The sequence below is a fragment of the Hyla sarda genome, chromosome 2 (assembly GCF_029499605.1).
Source record: "Hyla sarda isolate aHylSar1 chromosome 2, aHylSar1.hap1, whole genome shotgun sequence".
NCBI lineage: Eukaryota > Metazoa > Chordata > Amphibia > Anura > Hylidae > Hyla > Hyla sarda.
The window spans coordinates 267,084,389-267,103,854 of record NC_079190.1 but is presented as its reverse complement, the minus strand read 5'-3'; positions in this window follow the sequence as shown (position 1 = coordinate 267,103,854).

Sequence of the window (19,466 nt, the reverse complement as noted above, 5' to 3'; positions counted from 1 at the left end):
TTTTTCTTTTACTTTTTATTTTTTTTATTTTGTATACTTTCATTTCAAACCATTTTGGAGTACATATAATTGATTAGATATCTTTTAATAATGGGGTCAGTATGATTACAGGGACATTAAATTAATATAGTCTTTTTATGTTATACTACTTTTGCTGAATAAAAACCATAAAAAAAATATAAGTAAATACATAAAAAGGGAACAGAGCTGATTTTTCCATTGGTGCCATTTTGGGATACACATAGCTTTTCAATAACTTTTTATTCTATTTTGTTAGGAGGTGAGTTGACCAATATACAACTTTTTAGCATTAATTGTGAAGGAGTAACAGTATAATTTTACAGATCGGGTCATTTTGTAGACAAATGATACAAATGATATGTAGCTTTATAGCTATTCAGTTACATCATGCTTCTATTCTTGTATCTTGAATCTATACAGATTCTGCTCTGAATTAACATCCTGAACTTTTAAAAGAGCAATTCTCCCTAAAAGTTTATCCTAGATCAGGAGATACTAATCCTGCCAGGAAGCACAATGTGGCAATAGGATGGATGCATTTCTCAAATCTCCAACTAACAGCATAAAGTGTAAAAATGTTCATAAAAAAAATGCGGTTACCTAACATCTGTGATAAGACTGCAAGCGGTTCCCGTTATTCAAGATTGGAGGTGGACAAAACTGACAGACAAGGGAAAGACTGTGAGTTAATATCATCCTCAATGCTGAGAAAAATATTAGCAGTTGTTCAAAAATGCAATAAATTCCTAGCAGATTTGACAACACAGATGGGAACCACCTCGACAGATATTATGCTGATGAAAGATGACCTTAATAAAATCAAAGATTCTCTCGAATTGAATTTAAAGTTCTCCAAATGTAAGAAAAAATCTTACTGCCTCTTAAGCAGTAGTGAGTGAGTGAAGAATAAGCTTCAAGGTCTTGAGAATACATCCTTGAACATGTACTGTATTTATCGGTGTATAACACGCACTTTTTAGGCTAAAATTTTTAGCCTAAAGTCTACCTGCGTGTTATACGCCGATAAGCCACTGCAGTTCAATGATTTAAAGCGGGCACTTTAAATCAATGAACTGCAGCGGCATTGCAGATGCAGAGACCTGCCGTCGCTGCCGGGCTTCTCTGCCCCGGCCGGTCCTGGGGTCTAGAGCCCTGCTGCCCGCCCTTCTCTCCCCCTGGCTATCGGTGCCGCTGCCCGTTCTCTCCCCCTGGCTATCGGTGCCGCTGCCCGTTCTCTCCCCCATTGCCGGCACCTATAGCCAGGGGGAGAGAAGCGGCGCCGGCAATGGGGCAGAGGCGCCGAAAGACAGGGGGAGAGAAGGGGCAGCGTCAACCATTGCCGGCGCCGCTGCCCCGTTGCCTCTCCAATCCCCGGTTGTATAATTATCTGTTGCCGAGGTCGGGTCCGCGCTGCTTCAGGCCTCCGGTGTGCGTCCCCTGCGTCATTGCTATGCGCTGCGAGACGCAATGACGTCACTCGTCATTGCGCCGCGGCGTGCAGCGCATAGCAACGACGCATGAGACGCACACCGGAGGCCTGAAGCAGCGCGGACCCGACCCCGGCAACAGGTAATTATACAACCGGGGATGGGGGAGGCAACAGGGCAGCAGCGCCGGCAATGGGTGCCGCTGCCCCTTCTGCGGCACAGATAGCCAGCGGGAGAGAAGCGGCGGCAGCAGGGCTCTAGACCCCAGGAAAGGCAGGGGAGAGAAGCGGGCAGCGACGGCCTCTCTCCCCCTGCCTTTCCTGGGGGTGTATCGGGGTATACGCAGGCACACACGCACCCTCATTTTACCAAGGATATTTGGGTAAAAAACTTTTTTTTACCAAAATATCCTTGGTAAAATGAGGGTGCATGTTATAGGCCGGTGCGTGATATACCCCGATAAATACAGTATTTATTGGCTTTTCTGAGGACTTCGAGAAGAACTATCTGGTGTCATTTCTTGAAAAATGGCTCAGCAATAATTTCAGTATCTAGCATTTTTTAGCACATTTCTGGGGTTGAAAGGGCCCACTGTGTCCCGACTAAAAAGCTTTTCCTTAGAGTACTGCTAGTTAAGATTCTATGCTCTAAGAATGGAAACTCTTGGGTATGGCTAGGGAACTAAAAGACTTTTCCAATAAATGGGCAAAAAATTCACTCTTCCCTGATTCCCCTGTTGGGGAAACCCAACAAAGCAGGGCATAGGAATACAATTTTCTTTACTGTTTCCAGCCAAACTTAAGGTTATATACAGTATATAAAAATAAAGTAATGTTTTTTTGTCCTCCTTATAGGAGGTTGCAAAATGGCCGGAGCAGGAAGGACATTTATAGCTTATAAAGGTAATTTAGAATGTTTAATCTAGGAGGTAGGAGAGGGGTATGGAAGAAGTTTTTGACTAGCTCAGAGTCATATAAACTAGTTTCAGGGACACTGTGAAGGTTTGGGTTACTTGAAATAGAGAACAATATGCACAAAATATGGCACTCCCTTTTCGTTGGTGCCCAAGTAGGAATCCCAATTCTCTTAAATATAAGAAAAGACTTGGCACTCAAGATGCAAGATGCAAAAAGGATTTAATATTTACAGTCCATACAGAATTGACGTTTCGGTACCACCAGGACCTTCCTCAGAATTTAACAGGACTGGTGCGGAGGAGAATACAGAGAAAGCTCCTCCGCACCAGTCCTGTGATTGCCGCTTCTAAAAATGAAAGTAAACGCTCCCCGGCAGCTCAGTTGGGCTGATCGGGACTATCGCGATGTCCTGATCAGCTAGGATGCGAGTGGAGGTCCCCTTACCTTGCTCCGTCGCGCCCGATCGGCATTTGATTGCTCCTAGCCTGATCTACAGGCTTGAGCAATTGAGCCCCTATCTCGCTGATCCATGCAAAGCTATGGCTTTGCAGGGATCAGGGTAAGAGATCAGTGTATGCAGTGTATGCAGTGTTATAGCCCCCTAATAAAAGTTTGAATCACCCCCTTTTCCCATAAAAAAACTGTGTAAATTAAAATAAAAATAAATATATGTGGTATCGCCACATGCGGAAATGTCCGATCTATAAAAATATATTGTTAATTTAACCGCACGGTCAATGGCGTACGCGCAAAAAAATTCCAAAGTCCAAAATAGTGTATTTTTGGTCCCTCTTTGCATCATGAAAAAATGAATAAAAAGTGATCAAAAAGTCCAATCAATACAAAAATAGTACTAATAAAAACTTCAGAACACGGTGCAAAATATCTGCCCTCATATCACCCCATACGCGGAAAAATAAAAAAAGTTATAGGGGTCAGAAAATGACAATTTTTAATGCATGTAGTTATGATTTTTTTTCCGAAGTACGACAATATCCAACCTATATGAGTAGGGTATCATTTTAACCGTATGGACTTACAGAATAAAGATAAGGTGTTATTTTTACCGAAAAATGCACTGCGTAGAAACAGAAGCCACCAAAATTTTACAAAATTTAATTTTTTCTTCAATTTTGTCGCACAATAAATTTTTATTCTGTTTCGCCGTGGATTTTTTGGTAAAATGACTAATACAATACAGGAATTTAGGTGCACTACTGTGGTAGATGTATACAGTGACATTGGCTATCCCTCAACACTGATGTTAAAATTGAGACATTCAAACACATATTTGGACCTAGGTGTGCACATATAGGGTGGCTTCCCAATGTCTGTCTAAGGGCTCCATCACCTATTCAACCGTATTAATCACAAAAAAGACATATAGCCGGGAATTGCACTTAAAAGTTCCTTTTTATTTCAATTTTCATTCAATACAAAAATGTTGTGAGAATTAGAACATATTCACCCAGTGCATAGAAACTGTCCAGAGATCTATCATACAGTGTCTTCAGAACTATCCATCCGGAGCTTGCTGTCTGTAGGACGGTATGTTCCTGGCCGCATGACCGCTGATTCTGAGGGGGTGAAGATAAGTTCGCTGGCGTGCGAGCCGCTGGAGAACGTTTCAGGAGTCTCCTCCCTTTGTCAACTCAATCTCCGTGAACCCCTTGTGGCCGTGACAGTATTTTAAAAGCAGCAGATAATGCTGGACTTAACTTAAAAGACAAGTGATGTGTAATGATACGGTCAAAATAAATACTGGTCAGTCCTTGGGCTCTGCAGGGCCCAGCCAGCCCAGTCTGACCTTTCACCTAGGGTGCGCATAAGAGTAACACCACAGGGTGAGCAATTTCATATACCACAACGCGTTTCTACCTACTGGTTTATAGCAGGTGTCATCAGGAGGTATCAACAATAATAGCAAGTATAGAGACCGACATATGTAGGTCTCTATACTTGCTATTATTGTTGATACCTCCTGATGACACCTGCTATAAACCAGTAGGTAGAAACGCGTTGTGGTATATGAAATTGCTCACCCTGTGGTGTTACTCTTATGCGCACCCTAGGTGAAAGGTCAGACTGGGCTGGCTGGGCCCTGCAGAGCCCAAGGACTGACCAGTATTTATTTTGACCGTGTCATTACACATCACTTGTCTTCTAGTATTTTATTAACTTTAATTAATTAAAAGTTAAGTTTTACTGCACATCCTGAGCTTGGCTTTCGCTCATATTTTTCTGAATTTGATGCTGGATGCTCCTTATAACCTGGGGAATGTGTGGACCCCAATAATAATTTTTTGCGCTATAATCATATTTTGAATTATTATATATCAATGGCAGGGTTTATTACTACGGATTTAGACACTAACAGTTGGGCAACTGAAGCGAGGGACGTATTTTCGGAAAATAATTTTTCCCAACCTAAGTTTACCCCATCAATGCGGTCAGCCTTCAAAGAGCTGACGAACCTATACAAACAACACATTACATCCTTTTGGGAAATCCAGGGGTTTGAAAGCTATTTGAAGAACAATATAGTCCCCAGAGGTTTGAGGTTCCCAATTTTACCATCTAAGAGATTGAGAACCCCCACAGTCTTGAAAAAGTGGGAGGCTGAGGCCACGGCCTCATCCCTACGCTTCATGACCATCCTTCTGGAGGCTGAAAAATTAAATCTTGAACACGTATCCAATAAATTGCATGAACAGAAAGAAATAGTCTTACGTTTCAAAACAGATCCTGAATTCACTAACAAAGAGGCACAACTGCAAAATCAGATAGAAAAGCATCAATACATACTAAAACAACGTAAACATTCCCAGTTTATCCGAGACCTAGCCGACTTTAAAGAAAACAAAGCCTACAGTGTCCTTGAGAAAAACACTCAATCCAGGGACACTGAAACTGATATCACCTCTTCAGATACAGACCAGTCCAAGGGAGGCTCCCAAACACATAGGCGGGGACCATATCGGGGCAACGGGAAGAATAGAAGGGGGAGAGGTAGGGGAGAACCTAGGGGAACACACAACAACCAAACATGTGGCCCAATGCAACCATCCTCATCATCCTCCTCTCCTTTTTTAGAACACAATCAGAGGGACCCCTACCAGCTACGTCAACCACCCCCACGCAGGCCCCAATATCGCCAGTAGGAACCTCCAAACAGACTCAAGTAATCAATCTATCTAGTATCACCCTAACAGAACTCCAAACTAAGGTCCTCCTAAAAGGTCCTCGGTCAGCCATGATCCATTTGAGTGGACTAAGGATCTCCACCTCTTTGTCCGTAAGTTGAAATGGCACAAGTTTTTTAAAATCAAGGACAGGAGAACTTGCCTTGATCATGGTCTGACTGAAGAGGAATTAGTGGTAGCTAGGCAACTGACTGGACTCCTAGATGAGGGTGAACAGATAGAAGGTGAAGGACCCTTTACGGAACTTAGACTTAAAAGTAAAACCTTTCCACCGATCTCGGACACGTCCTGTATTGATGTTTACCTGCAGTTGGTGCAGAGGGATCTGAGGGAAATGCCTACCAATATGGGACACAGGGATAACCTGTCACACTCAGAAAAACGGGCTTTGTTTGAATTACAAAAAAATGATCATTTGGTCATCAAAGCATCAGATAAAGGGGGCAACATTGTCCTCATGGACAAACCCAAGTACATACGAATGGTAAAGAGATTACTTGATGATCGAGATACCTATGAGATTGTTCCCTCTGATCCCACACTGCCTTACTGCAGGGAACTTATAGAAATCCTCAATACCGCTTTACATAAAAAATTGATTGATAAAAAAGAGTTTGATTTCTTGTACCCTAGTACACCAACGATCCCAACGTTCTACGCGCTCCCCAAAGTCCATAAAGGCCTAATTCCACTTAAGGGTCGACCCATTGTGTCTGGGGTGGGGAGTTTGACGCAGAACGTTGGGATCTACCTCGACAAAATACTGCGTCAATTTGTCTTCAGCCTCCCGTCATATCTCAGGGACACTATGGACCTGTTAAAAAGAATTGAAGGCATTGTGGTAAATGAGACCACCGTCTTGGCTAGTCTTGATGTCGAGGCACTATACTCATCAATCCACCATACGATAGGTTTGCGGGCTGTAGAATACTATTTAAGTACACGAGGTTCTCAATACCAGGAGCATAACCAGCTGGTCATTCAGCTACTCCAATTCACTTTAACTAGGAATTACTTTCTTTTTCAGGGACGCTTCTACCACCAGCTCAGGGGAACCGCGATGGGGAGCCCCTGTGCCCCCAGTTACGCAAACCTTACCCTGGGCTGGTGGGAGGCAACCACCCTGTTCCAGGACGAGCGGGAGCACTTCTGTGAATCTGCCATGATGTGGCTAAGGTTTATAGATGATGTTTTCGTTCTGTGGAATGACACGGCAGAAAAATTTGGCCACTTGGTTGAAGCCCTTAATAAAAATAATCTAGGACTGTTTTTTACTTATGAAACACAGACAAAAGAACTGGCGTTTTTGGATATCAAGATCTTTATTGACTCTGACTTTACACTACAAAGTACTATCCACAGGAAAAAGACATCAACTAACAGTCTCCTGAGGTGGGAGAGCTGCCACCCGGGCCCCCTCAAGAGGGGGATCCCGAAGGGGCAGTTCTTCCGCCTCAGGAGAAACTGTTCTAAAATAACTGAGTTTAGGACAGAAGCAAAGGATATGATGTCACGATTTAGAGAAAGGGGTTATCCCCAGTACATTCTCAATCAAGCATATAGGGACGCAGCATCCAGGCCGAGATCCGAGCTTCTCACCCCAAGACCAGGTGCCTCAACTGAACGACAACCAGCTAGGATCATTGCCACTTATGATAAATGTGCAATTCCAATAAGGGAAATTATTAACCGTCACTGGGAAGTTCTCAGAATGGATCCTGACCTCCATGACATAGTGGGAATTACACCAGAGATAACGTACAGACGAGGAAAAAGTCTGGGTGACTTGTTGGTCCACAGCCATCTGCAAAACCAAAACCCACAGGGACAAACATGGTTGGGGAAACATCAAACCCCACAGGGATGTTTTCAGTGCGGACACTGCCGCGCTTGTCAATACATCTTAAAAACATCAGTAGTCCCATCGTCGTCCCCCCCCACAAGGTTAAACAATTTATTAATTGCTCCACTCCATATGTAATCTATGTAGCAGTATGTACATGCCCTTTGCTCTACGTAGGCAAAACCATCCCTCCCCTCAAAAAGAGAGTTTTAGAACATGTAGGCGACATACGCAATATGCGAGATACATCGGTAGCACTACATATTAACTCAGTACATGGAGGGGCAATGAGTGAAATTAAATTTGTGGGGATAGAGAGAGTGATACCATCAGATAGAAGGGGCAATACGGATAGGCTCCTTCTACAAAAAGAGTGCAGATGGATCTACCTCTTGGACTCTGTTGCACCTAGGGGTCTAAATGAGCAGCTACAATTCTCATGTTTTTTATAATGCGATCTGGCAATAATGTTTGGGGTGATTATCTAGGCAGTCAGGGACGACCTTAGTTGGTCGATGAAGAGTTATCATCACCTCCACCCCTCGACAGGGTATAATAGGACAGTGTAGGAGGTTCCTGTGCGGGACCGCCCTTTTTAGGGCGGCCACCCCGCCTAGGCTTTAGGTCCCCATAATAGGGTTAATTAGGGACAGAGCAGGTTCCCTAGGGCCATGATATATCCCTCCCTCTTATCTAATAGGGAACCCCCCCCCCTCCTGCTATTGCCACATCGCATGCACTACATATTTCTTTATATCTTTATATATTTTACATTTTTGTACTATTAACACCTGTCTTGGGGCCGGTGGACATTAAGGATCTCCTGGATGTTTGCTTTATCTCTATTTAGAGCTGTCTCCTTGCTTGTTCGGGATTACATCCCTGATCAACTAACGAATCCCTACTTAAATCCCTAGGACCGGAAATACACACCATTGCCGATCCTATCAGATTTGAGCAACTGATGTGAGAATTATCACTCCATCAGCTTTATAAGTCCCACTATTATAAGGTTGTCCGGCCTCTGTTGAAGAGTCTCTAGTCTATGATACTTACCATTGTGCCATAAAACAATGCCGATATCCTTAAACCGGCACCGTACCAGCATCTGCTAAGTATTAATGACAGCGCGTGTATCTGTTTACTTACTGATACGCACGCCTCCCTTCGGCGTCACGGGGGGCGGGGCGCGCCGCGCTGTATAAAGCAGCACTGCTGGCGGAAGTGACGTCAGACGCCAGCTTTCGCCGCAGTAGGCGAAAGGACCCGGACACCTCCGGTACCCTGTTACAGACAGGGAAGCGTCTACACGCCACACAGACCAGCTAACCGTGAGTCCCTCAGTCTGTCTCTGTACAGCACTGAACTTTTCTCCACAGGCATAGATCTCAATATCAGTATTTCTATATCTCTTTTCCACAGGTGGAAATCGGGAACTCTGCTGAGATCTGCTACAGACCATGTGTGACATATTAGTGACCATTAGGGATAGCCTTTCTCCCCCACAGGATTCACGGATATGATCTCATGTCACATTGTGAATTAGCTCAAACTGAGCAACATAGTAGGGAGAGTTATGTGCTTTTTCTTTTGCAGGCTCCCTGATCACTAAAAACTGTGTCACTTATCCTATTAGAGGTCTGGTTCTTAACAGTATGTTAGTTCTATATAGGACCATACACTATAAGTCCTAGTATGTCGGTCTCTATACTTGCTATTATTGTTGATACCTCCTGATGACACCTGCTATAAACCAGTAGGTAGAAACGCGTTGTGGTATATGAAATTGCTCACCCTGTGGTGTTACTCTTATGCGCACCCTAGGTGAAAGGTCAGACTGGGCTGGCTGGGCCCTGCAGAGCCCAAGGACTGACCAGTATTTATTTTGACCGTATCATTACACATCACTTGTCTTCTAGTATTTTATTAACTTTAATTAATTAAAAGTTAAGTTTTACTGCACATCCTGAGCTTGGCTTTCGCTCATATTTTTCTGAATTTGATGCTGGATGCTCCTTATAACCTGGGGAATGCGTGGACCCCAATAATAATTTTTTGTGCTATATTCATACTTAACTTAAAAGAAACAAGTGTGAACATAAAGCTAAATCATGCCAAGAAGTTGAATCAGCTGAGTAAGAAAGAGGCTAGCTTAACCCTTCATGCCTCGACATTAACAGAGTACCTTAAAGTGCAAAGGATACCGCGCAGACTTAGGAGCCCAATCACACCAGTATTGCTACAAGATGATTTGACTTACCAACAAAGTGGTTTGCATTGTGTAATCAGAATTCCCTGGATTTGAAGTACCTCACAGTACAACATTTACAACAGGCTATTAAAGAGGCGCCAAAGGAAATAAGTGCAGTACAGGAGGAGTATAAAAAGCAAGAGAAACAAGAAATTATTGAAAAAACGCAACAAGAAATTAAAAATAATGTGGATAAGTTAAAATCATCTATTCTACAAGTAAAATTATCGAAATTTGAAAGGGATACTAAGGATTATATGATGGATGGATTATACACCTGGGCGGATGAAAGGAGAAAATATTGCCGCACACAAAGAGAACAACGAGGAGAATTTAACGCATTTGACTACGGATCAACAGATAGTACGTCTGAACAAGAGGCTAGACAAGATTTTTTAGAAAAGCAACAAAAAATACAAAGAAAAGAAAAAAGAGATACTGGAAATATAGAAGGGGTATACACCAGAGCCCGCAATAAGAAACAATACCAGAAAATGGTGAGCTATTAGTTAACATCTCATCCGTAGAATTGACCACTGCCCAACAGAATGTTATCAACAAAGGACTTGAGTTCGTTCCTTCTGAAAATATTAATAATTTTGATTTCTTGATTGATTTTCATAAGTTTTGCAGGTTACTTTGGCTCAGAATGTACTTTGGTATTAATGAAAAAGAAAGAGAGTTAAATATGACTGATGTTTTGAAAAGTAAATTGAATAAGAGAAGTACATTCGACCCGAACATAAACTGCAATACTTTAGACACATTTCAAAAGGTGGTTATTAAAGAGATTACAGAGGAATGGAATAAAGAAAAATATAAAGTAAAATTTAATATGTCTAAAGAGGAAAAAAACACACTACAAGAGTTGAAACAAGAAGCTGCAGTAGTAATTAAGAAAGCGGATAAAGGAGGGGCAACAGTTGTGCAGGATAAAGATATGTATATGTCAGAAGCGTCAAAGCAACTTAGTGTTGATACGGTATACAAAAAGTTACAAAATGATCCAACAAGGGAGGTTAAAAAAGAAGTTGATAGTGTGATAGATGAAGCATTTAATGAAGGTATAATAACTAAGGAAAATAAAGATTTGTTGATAAATAACTATCCTCGTGTACCCCTTATGTACTTGCTAGCAAAAATTCACTAAGACATGAGTCGACCCCCGGGACGACCTATCGTCTCGGGGGTCGACTCAGTCTTACACCCACTAGCAGTATATGTGGATACATTTCTTCAAAAGATTGTTAAAAAATTGCCAAACTGTCTGCAGGACACAAATGAGTTTTTAGATCATATCAATGAGAATATAATGGAAGAAAAAATTCTATTGTGTACATTGGATATTAAAAGTCTATATACGAACATCCCCACAGATGGGGGGATATTAGCCATAAAGGAAGAATTAATTAAAGATGTCTCGCTAAGCAATGCCCAAATACAATTTATAGTGGATCGCCTCGAATTGATTTTGTATAAAAATTATTTTAGGTTTGGACAAGAATTTTTTTTGCAACAACAGGGGACTTTGATGGGGTCCCCTGTCGCACCCAGTCTAGCAAATATATTTATGGGCAAGATTGAAGAAAAGTATGTTCGAGCACATCCACTATCAATTCATGTAAAAAAAATTGGCTGAGGTATGTTGATGACTGTTTTGTTATATGGACAGGGACCCCTAAAGAGTTAATGACATATATTCAATATCTTAACAGTTGTCATCCTTTGATTGAGTTCACATGTGAACATAGCCCTAGTTTGATCCATTATTTGGACGTGGAAGTATGTTATGAAAATGGAAGGTTTGAAACTACTTTATACTCTAAGGAAAGTGACAGGAATAACCTGCTACACAAAAATAGTGGGCATGCCCCACAAGTATTCAGAGGAATACCAAAAGGGCAGATAATAAGAGCCAAAAGGATTTGTAGCTCAGAAAATGAGTATATTAAGAACAAAGAGAAGATAATTAAAAAATGTGTTCAAAGGGGTTATGATGAAAAAGAATTGATAAAAGTAGCAGAAGAAGTAGATCAAATTCCAAGGGAAGAGTTAAGGAAGAAAAATAAAATTAAAAAGAAGGAGAAACACAGAGGTTTTACATATCTGTCTACATATGATGGTCATGCAAAATTAATAAGAAAAGTAGTCAATAAATATTAGGGCTTGCTTAAGGCTGATGAAAAGTATGGGAAATTATTTAAACAGAAACCAAGATTTATTTATCAGAAAAATAGGTCTATTGCTAATCACTTGATTCGGGCAGACATTGCAGAGAAAAAAGAATCTAGACAGTCTTTTCTAAAAACACAAAAAATAGGGACATTCCCATGCAGATCTTGCCAAAATTGTAGCAGTATAATTAAAGGCGACAACGTCATCCATCCTACACGTGGCAATAAAATTACCGTATATACTCGAGTATAAGCCGACCCGAGTATAAGCCGAGACCCCTAATTTCAACCCAAAATCCCAGGAAAAGTTATTGACTCGAGTATAAGCCTAGGGTGGGAAATACATCATCCCCCCCTGTCATCATCCAGACCCGTCATTAACATCCTCATCATCATCACCGCCTGTCATCATCCAGACCCTCATCATCATCACCTGTCATCATCCCCTTGTCATCATCCCACACATCCCCCCTTCATCATCCCCTTGTCATCATCCCACACATCCCCCCTTCATCATCCCCTTGTCATCATCCCACACATCCCCCCTTCATCATCCCCTTGTCATCATCCCCACCCCCCTTCATCATCCCCTTGTCATCATCCCCACCCCCCTTCATCATCCCCTTGTCATCATCCCCACCCCCCTTCATCATCCCCTTGTCATCATCCCCCCCCTTCATCATCCCCTTGTCATCATCCCCCCCTTCATCATCCCACACCCCCCCTTAATCATCCCACACCCCCCTTCATCATCCCACACCCCCCCTTCATCATCCCACCCCCCCCTTCATCATCCCACCCCCCCCCCTTCATCATCCTCTTCTCATCATCCGCCATCGGCTGTCCGGGCTTGCTGGGAGTTGTAGTTTTGAAACCTCCAGAGGTCCGCAGGTTGAAGACCACTGCGGCCTTCGACATCATCCAGCCCCCTCTCACCCCCCTTTAGTTCTGTACAGTACTCACCTCCGCTCGGTGCTGGTCCTTTGCTGCAGGGCTGTCCGGAGAGGAGGTGGTCCGGTGGGATAGTGGTTCCGGGCTGCTATCTTCACTGGGGGCGCCTCTTCTCCGCTCTTCCGGCCCGGAATAGAGGCGTTGCCTTGACAATGACGCAGAAGTACGTTGGCAATGAACGTACCTCTGCGCCGTTGTCAAGGCAACGTGACTATTCTGAGGCCGGGCCCGAAGCGCTTAGAAGAGGCCTCCCCGGTGAAGATAGCAGCCCGGAACCACTATCCCACTGGACCACCTCCTCTCCGGACAGTCCTGCAGCACCGGACCAGCGCCGAGCGGAGGTGAGTACTGTACAGAACTAAAGGGGGGTGAGAGGGGGATGGATGATGTTGAAGGCCGCAGTGGTCTTCAACCTGCTGACCTCCGGAGGTTTCAAAACTACAACTCCCAGCAAGCCCGGACAGTCGATGGCTGCCCGGGCTTGCTGGGAGTTGTACTTTTGAAACCTCTGGAGGTCCGCAGGTTGAAGACCACTGCGGGTGGAGAGTTCACTCGAGTATAAGCCGAGGGGGGTGTTTTCAGCACGAAAAATCGTGCTGAAAAACTCGGCTTATACTCGAGTATATACGGTAGGTTAAAAGGATTTCATACCTGTGATTCAAAACAGGTTATTTACATGTTAAAATGTCCCTGCGGAATGTCATATGTCGGGCAGACAGTTTGTGCAATAAAAATGAGATTGAATGAACACAGAAGTACGATTAGGACATATAAAAAGAAAGTCGAAGAAAAAGACAATGTATCCAGAGAAAAATATGGTGAAACCAGCTTAGCTAGACACTTTATAGAAAATAGACATCAAATCAATGAATTAAGGTGGCAAATATTCAAAGAGATTGAGGGCACTAACAACGAACAAATAAAGAAGAGATTAGATCAAAGGGAAGTATTTTGGATACATTGTCTTGATTCTTTGGCACCAAAAGGGATTAATGAGAGTTGTAATTTTAATGTTTTTCTATAAGTACTGTCCGGTCAGGAACCTGTTTTAATGATTTTATGTCATTTTGTATATAGAAGTAAGAAATCTCGCGAGAGGAATACCTGTATTAGTATGTGGTGATGGGTTCACGGAGATTGAGTTGAGAAAGGGAGGAGATTCCTGAAATGTTCTCCAGCGGCTCGCACGCCAGCGAGCTTGTCTTCACCCCCTCAGAATCAGCGGTCATGGGGCCAGGAACATACCGTCCTACAGACAGCAAGCTCCGGATGCATAGTTCTGAAGACACCGTATGATAGATCTCTGGATAGTGAATATGTTCTAATTCTCACAACATTTTTGTATTGAATGAAAATTGAGATAAAAAGGAACTCTTAAGTGCAATTCCCAGCTATATGTCTTTTTTGTGATTAACCCCTTAAGGACTCAGGGTTTTTCCGTTTTTGCACTTTCGTTTTTTCCTCCTTACCTTTTAAAAATCATAACCCTTTCAATTTTCCACCTAAAAATCCATATTATGGCTTATTTTTTGCGTCGACAATTCTACTTTGCAGTGACATTAGTCATTTTACCCAAAAATGCACGGCGAAACGGAAAAAAAATCATTGTGCGACAAAATCGAAAAAAAAAACGCCATTTTGTAACTTTTGGGGGCTTCCGTTTCTACGCAGTGCATATTTCGGTAAAAATTACACCTTATCATTATTCTGTAGGTCCATACGGTTAAAATGATACCCTACTTATATAGGTTTGATTTTGTCGCACTTCTGGAAAAAATCATAACTACATGCAGGAAAATTTTTACGTTTAAAAATTTCATCTTCTGACCCCTATAACTTTTTTATTTTTCCACGTACGGGGCGGTATGAGGACTCATTTTTTGCGCCGTGATCTGAAGTTTTTATTGGTATGATTTTTGTTTTGATATGACTTTTTGATCACTTTTTATTCATTTTTTAATGTTATAAAAAGTGACCAAAATACGCTTTTTTGGACTTTGGAATTTTTTTGCGCGTACGCCATTGACCGTACGGCTTAATTAATGATATATTTTTATAGTTCGGACATTTACGCACGCGGAGATACCACATATGTTTATTTATTTATTTTTTTACACTGTTTTATTTTTTTTATGGGAAAAGGGGGGTGATTCAAACTTTTATTAGGGAAGGGGTTAAATGACCTTTATTAACACTTTTTTTTACTTTTTTTTTGCAGTGTTATAGGTCCCATAGGGACCTATAACACTGCACACACTGATCTCTCATCCTGATCACAGGCGTGTATTAACACGCCTGTGATCAGCATTATCGGCGCTTGACTGCTCCTGCCTGGATCTCAGGCACGGAGCAGTCATTCGTCGATCGGACACTGAGGAGGCAGGTAAGAGCCCTCCCGGTGTCCGATCAGCTGTTCGGGACGCCGCGATTTCACCGCGGCGGTCCCGAACAGCCCGACTGAGCAGCCGGGATACTTTCAGTTTCACTTTAGAAGCGGCGGTCAGCTTTGACCGCCGCTTCCAAAGGGTTAATACCGCACATCGCCGCGATCGGCGATGTGTGGTATTAGCCGCGGGTCCCGACCGTTGATTAGCGCCGGGACCCACGCGATATGATGCGGGATTGCGGCGCGATCCCGCTTCATATCACGGGAGCCGGCGCAGGACGTAAATATACGTCCTGCGTCGTTAAGGGGTTAATAGGGGTAAAATTGAGACATTCGCCAGTATATCCTTATATGAAGGACATACCAGAACCCGCATATCAACGCCAAGGTTTCTCAAATGGCACGGGACCTAGCGCTAAACCTACCTGTGCATGATAAGCAAAACAGGGGCCAGTGGGCAATTACGGCAGCATTAGGTCGACTCAGAGTCCTCCCAGGTACCCTACAGCGTGACTAAGCACACATACAATGGGAGGAGGGAGGCAGACTGCAAGCCTAATATAGGTGCATGGCCTCACAGGTGCTACCTTAATTCTGCCTGGAAAATGTTCAAGGCGCATTACATATTGAGTTTACACACCTCCAAGTATAAAATTTGAACAACAACAAAAAACGTGGTCTCAAATGGCTGGAGGTGCTCAACCCCAAATGCGGTTGTGAATTTATACTGGGGGAGCAGATCCTGCCCTTGTAGTCCGTTGCTAGGGGCGATCCCCAGCATAAAAATGCATACAATGGAGGATGCCTGCAATGGACTACAAGTGCCACAATAGAATCCTACACAAGATAGACAGTGTGGATGTGTAACAATTAGAACAATACAATACAGGAATTTAGGTGCACTACTGTGGTAGATGTATACAGTGACATTGGCTATCCCTCAACACTTTTTTTTGTTGTTCAAATTTTATACTTGGAGGTGTCTAAACTCCATATGTAATGCACCTTGAACATTTTCCAGGCAGCATTAAGGTAGCATCTGTGAGGCCATGCACCTATATTAGCCAACTTAGGTGGGGCTTGCAGTTTGCCTCCCTCCTCCCATTGTATGTGTGCTTAGGACTCTGTGAGTCGACCTAATGCTGCTGTAATTGCCCACTGGCCCCTTTTTTGCTTATCACGCACAGGTAGGTTTAGTGCTAGGTTCCGTGCCATTTGAGAAACCTTGGCATTGGTGTGCAGGCTCTGGTATGTCCTTCATATAAGGCTATACTAGCGAATGTCTCAATTTTAAAATCAGTGTTGAGGGATAGCCAATGTCACTGTATACATCTACCATGGTAGTGCACCTAAATTCCTGTATTGTGTTGTTCTAATTGTTACACATCCACACCGTCTATCTGGTGTAGGATTCTATTGTGGCACTTGCAGGCATCCTCCATTGTATGCATTTTTATGCTGGGAATAACCCCTAGCAACGGACTACAAGGGCAGGATCTGCTCCCCCAGTATAAATGCACAACCGCATTTGGGGTTGAGCACCTCCAGCCATTTGAGACCACATTTTTTATTGTTGGTAAAATGACTAATGTCACTGCAAAGTAAAATTGATGGCACAAAAAATAAGCCATCATATGGAATTTTATGTGCAAAATTGAAAGCGTTATGATTTTTAGAAGGTGATGAGGAAAAATGAAAATGCAAAAACAGAAAAACCCTGCGTCCTTAACCCCTTAAGGACCCAGCCAATTTTCAGTGTAGGACACGACCATTTTTTGCACATCTGACCACTGTCACTTTAAGCATTAATAACTCTGGGATGCTTTTACCTTTCATTCTGATTCTGAAAATATTTTTTCGTGACATATTCTACTTTATATTAGTGGTAAAATTTTGTCCATACTTTCATCATTTCTTGGTGAAAAATTCCAAAATTTGATGAAAAAATTGAAAATGTAGCATTTTTTTAAATTTGAAACTCTCTGCTTATAAGGAAAATGGATATTCCAAATAAATTATATATTGATTCACATATACAATTTGTCTACTTTATATTTACATCATAAAGTTGACATGTTTTTACTTTTGGAAGACATCAGAGGGCTTCAAAGTATAACAGCAATTTTTCACTAAATTATCAAAATTGTTCAGGGACCAGTTCAGTTCTGAAGAGGATTTTAGGTGCCTTCTTATTAGAAATACCCCATATATGACCCCATTATAAAAACTGCACCCCTCAAAGTATTCAAAATGACATTCAAAAGTTTTGTTAACCCTTTAGGTATTTTACAGGAATAGCAGCAAATTGAAGGATAAAATTCTATATCTTCATTTTTTACACTGGCATGTTCTTGCAGACCCAGGTTTTGAATTTTTGCAAGGGGTAATAGGAGAAAAAGCACCCCAAAATGTGTAACCCAATTTCTCTTGAGTAAGGAAATACCTCATATGTGTATGTCAAGTGTTCGGCGGGCACACTAGAGGGCTCAGAAGGGAAGGAGCGACAATGGGATTTTGGAGAGTGACTTTTGCTGAAATGGTTTTTGGGGGGCATGTCACATTTAGGAAGCCGCTATGGTGCCAGAACAGCAGAAAACTTCCCACAAGGCATACCATTTTGGAAACTACACCCCTCATGGCACGTGACAAGGGGTACAGTGAGCCTTAGCACCCCCCAGGTGTTTGACGACTTTTCGTTAAAGTCGGATGTGTAAATGAAAACATTTTTTTTCACTAAAGTGTTTTTCCCCAAATTTACCATTTTTACAAAATGTAATGGGAGAAAATGTCCCCCAAAATTTGTAACCCCATCTCTACTGAGCATGCAAATACCCCGTGTTAGGATGTAAAATGCTCTGTGGGCAAACTACAATGCTCAGAAGAGAAGGAGTCACATTTGGCTCTTGGAAAGCAAATTTTGCTGAAATGGTTTTTGGTGGGCATGTCTCATTTAGGAAGCCCCTATGGTGCCAGCACAAAAAAAAAACACAGGGCATGCTATTTTGGAAACTACACCCCTCAAGGAACGTAACAAGGGGTATAGTGAGCCTTAACACCTCACAGGTATTTCACAACTTTTTGTTAAATTTGGATGTGTAAATGGAAAAAAAAATTTCACTAAAATGCTGGTTTTCCCCCAAATTTTTCATTTTTACAAGCGGTAATACGAGAAATTGACCACCAAAATTTGTAACCCCATTTCTTCTGAGTATGGAAATACCCCATGTGTGGACGTCAAGTGCTCTGCTGGCGAACTACAATGCTCAGAAGAGAAGGAGCGCCATTGAGTTTTTAAATAGTGAATTTGTTAGGAGTCAGGGGCCATGTGTGTTTACAAAGCCCCTCGTGGTGCCAGAACAGTGGACCCCCACATGTGACCCCATTTTGGAAACTACACTCCTCACAGAATTTAATAAGGGATGCAGTGAGTATTTACAACCCACTGGCGTTTGACAGATCTTTGGAACAGTGGGCTGTGCAAATGAAAAATTATTTTTTTCATTTTCACTGACCACTGTTCAAAAATCTACCAGACACCTGTGGGGCGTAAATGCTCACTGCACCCCTTATCACATTCTGTGAGGGGTGTAGTTTTCAAAATGGGGTCCCATGCGGGGGGGGGGGGGTCCATTGTTCTGGCACTATGGGTGCTTTGTAAACACACGTGGCCTTCAATTCCGGAGAAATTTTCTCTTCAAAAGCCCAATGGTGCCTCCTCTCTTCTGAGCATTGTAGTTCACCAGCAGAGCACTTTACATCCACATATGGGGTATGTTCTTACTCAAAAGAAATGGGGCTACAAAATTTGAGGGTCTTTTTTCCTATTTTCCCTTGTGAAAATGAAAAATGTAGCGTAACACCACCATTTTAGTGAATTCTTTTTTTTTTTCATTTTCCCATCCAACTTTAACGAAAATTCGTCAAACACCTGTGGGGTGTTAAGGCTCACTATACCCCTTGTTACGTACCGTGAGGGGTGTAGTTTCCAAAATGGGGGTCACATGTGGGTATTTATTTTTTTGTGTTTATGTCAGAACCGCTGTAAAATCAGCCACCCCTGTGAAAATCATCAATTTAGGCCTCAAATGTACATAGTGCACTCTCACTCCTGAGCCTTGTTGTGCGCCCCCAGAGCATTTTACATATGGGCCCACATATGGGGTATTTCCATACTCAGGAGAAATTGCGTTACAAATTTTGGGGGTCTTTTTTTCCTTTTACCGCTTGTGAAAACAAAAAGTATGGGGCAACATCAGCATGTTAGTGTAAACATTTTTATTTTTTTACACTAAC